We start from the raw sequence: 3,359 nt of genomic DNA on the forward strand, positions 1-3,359 counted from the left end.
ATTCATTGCTTCAACATATCCAAGCAATGCATCACACAAGGGAACCTCCCCATCGCACCCCCCTCAGATTTAGTTATAACTTGGCACAGTGGATAGGCCTTGATAAACTGAACACAGATCAATTGAGAAAACAGGAAGAAGTTGTGTGGAACTGTGAAAAAATAAACAAAATATACAAACTGAGTAGTCCATGGGCCACATAGGCAACATCAAGGAGAACGTGAGCTCAGGAGCGCCGTGGTCCTGTGGTAGCAGCTGCAGAAGGAGAGGTCCTTGGTTCAAGTCTTCCCACGAGTGAAAATTTTACTTCCTTTATTTTTGCATAGTTATTATCTGTCCATTCGTTCATTGACGTCTCTGTTCACTGTAATAAGTTTAGTGTCTGTGTCTGTGTTTTGCGACCGCATCGCAAAACCGTGCGATTAGTAGACGAAAGGACGTGCCTCTCCAATCGGAACCGAAAACATTTGATCGCAAGGTCATAGGTCAACCGATTCCTCCACAGGAAAACACATCTGATATATTCTATATGACACTGGTGATGGCATGTGCGTCACATGACAGGAATATGTTGTCGAACCACCTAACTTGTACACTTGGCGAAGGGGTAAAAAGATTCTTCTACCTTGCCCGATTTAGGTTTTCTTGTGGATGTGATAATCACTCCCAAAAAAGTGATGAAAACATAAGAGTTTGTCACATAAACTGAAAATAAAAAATTAAACTTTTCACTCGATGGAAGATTTGAACCAAGGACCTTTCGTTCTGCAGCTGCTCACGTTACCACGAGACCACGGCGCTCCTGCGGTCCCAGTGTCCTTGATGTTGCCTATCTTCCATGAACTACTCAGTTTGTATATTTTGCTTATTTTTTGACAGTTCCACACAACTTCTTCCTGTTTTCTCAATTGATCTGTGTTCAGTTTTTCAAGGCCTATCCACTGTGCCAACTTATAACTAAATCTGAGGGGGTTGCAATGGGGAGGTCCCCTTGTCAGTGATTGTTCTGATTGTTCATGAAGTGTGCAGGGCTCTTAATGATACAATGAAAAATTATATGGTCTTTATTTCAAATTTCCCTTATCACCAGTACACTTAGGAAGTAAAATTTCTAATGAATTCCTGCAAAGAGTCACTGTACTGACAAGGAAGCACATGTTGTCCTTGAAGGGGCAACTGGGCTACGTGTTGTGGAGAACGTAGAGGTCTAGGGGTGATTGGTAGGCTGGTGGTTCAGAATTTTATTGAACATGATTATATGCAGGAGTGTTATCAGCACCATGCTTTTTTATTTTTTTTATTTGGTATCCATTATGTGTTGGACTCCATAATTTGGGCTGTTCTCTATGCAGATCTATTAAATTTCCTATTTTCTGAAGATTTTACTCTAAACTTGTTTTGAGATACAATGTAAATTAATTTATCCTCCTCCCATCCATGCACTACTGTCTCATTCTGGGTCAATAACAAGATGCATCATCCAAACAGAGTGCACATAAAAAACCATTTCTTCTGATGTACCAGTGCTGTGCACAACTTTTTCAATGTTTCTTGAAAGTGCACAGAATGGCACAGTTTGCCACCTACACCAGGTACACTGCACTCCATCAAACCACTTTTCTTGGTTTTGCACAGCATGGCACATCTTGTTTGGATATGGCTTAGTATGTCAGTGTGTAGGAGGGAGGGCGATGCTTTAGTTGTCACACAGTCTATGGTTCCGGCCTTTTTATTTTTTACTTTTTTTTTTTTAAAAAAGCCTGGAGTCATATATGTAATTGTTGGAATTTGTGCAATAAAAGACCTTAACACATGTTTCAATTTACAAGTGGAATGAAGAACAAATAGTACATGTGTAGGTTTGTTAGGTGAGTGACAGACTTACCTTGTCTGGTGGTTGGTTGGGTGTGATTACATGATAGCTGTTATCCCTCTCTCACTCCCCGGACAGGTATACACTCGCACACACACACACATATCCAACCGCACAAGCAGACATATCTGCTGGGGTCTGTGTATGTGCGGATGGATATGTGTGTGTGTGCGAGTGTATACCTGTCCTTTTTTCCTTTTTTCCCCCAAGGTAAGTCTTTCCGCTCCCGGGATTGGAATGACTCCTTACCCTCTCCCTTAAAACCCACATCCTTTGGTCTTTCCCTCTCATTTCCTCTTTCCCGATGAAGCAACAGTTTGTTGCGAAAGCTTGAATTTCGTGTGTTTGTTCGTGTGTCTGTTGACCTGCCAGCACTTTCGTCAGTAAATCACATCATCTTTGTTTTTAGATATATTTTTCCCACGTGGAATGTTTCCCTCTATTATATATATATATATAGATGATGTGACTTACCAAACGAAGCGCTGGCAGGTCGATAGACACACAAACTAACACACACAAACACACAAAATTCAAGCTTTCGCAACAAACTGTTGCCTCATCAGGAAAGAGGGAAGGAGAGGGAAAGACGAAAGGATGTGGGTTTTAAGGGAGAGGGTAAGGAGTCATTCCAATCCCGGGAGCTGAAAGACTTACCTTAGGGGGAAAAAAAGGACGGGTATACACTCGCACACACACACATATCCATCCACACATATACAGATACAAGCAGACATATTCAAAGACAAAGAGTTTGGGCAAAGATGTCAGTCGAGGCGGAAGTGCAGAAGCAAAGATGTTGTTGAGGGACAGGTGAGGTATGAGTGGCGGCAACTTGAAATTAGCGGAGATTGAGGCCTGGTGGGTAACGGGAAGAGAGGATATATTGAAGAGCCAGTTCCCATCTCCGGAGTTCGGATACGTTGGTGTTAGTGGGAAGTATCCAGATAACCCGGATGGTGTAACACTGTGCCAAGATGTGCTGGCCGTGCACCAAGGCACGTTTAGCCACAGGGTGATCCTCATTACCAACAAACACTGTCTGCCTGTGTCCATTCATGCGAATGGACAGTTTGTTGCTAATCATTCCACATAGAATGCATCACAGTGTAGGCAGGTCAGTTGGTAAATCACATGGGTGCTTTCACATGTGGCTCTGCCTTTGATCGTGTACACCTTCCGGGTTACAGGACTGGAGTAGGTGGTGGTGGGAGGGTGCATGGGACAGGTTTTACACCGGGGGCGGTTACAAGGATAGGAGCCAGAGGGTAGGGAAGGTAGTTTGGGGATTTCATAGGGATGAACAAAGGGGTTACAAAGGTTAGGTGGACAGCAGAAAGACACTCTTGGTGGAGTGGAGAGGATTTCATGAAGGATGGATCTCATTTCAGGGCAGGATTTGAGGAAGTCGTATCCCTGCTGGAGAGCCACATTCAGAGTCTGATCCAGTCCCGGAAAGTATCCTGTCACAAGTGGGGCACTTTTG

Source organism: Schistocerca nitens, chromosome 6 (genome assembly GCF_023898315.1).
Source record: "Schistocerca nitens isolate TAMUIC-IGC-003100 chromosome 6, iqSchNite1.1, whole genome shotgun sequence".
Classification (NCBI taxonomy): domain Eukaryota; kingdom Metazoa; phylum Arthropoda; class Insecta; order Orthoptera; family Acrididae; genus Schistocerca; species Schistocerca nitens.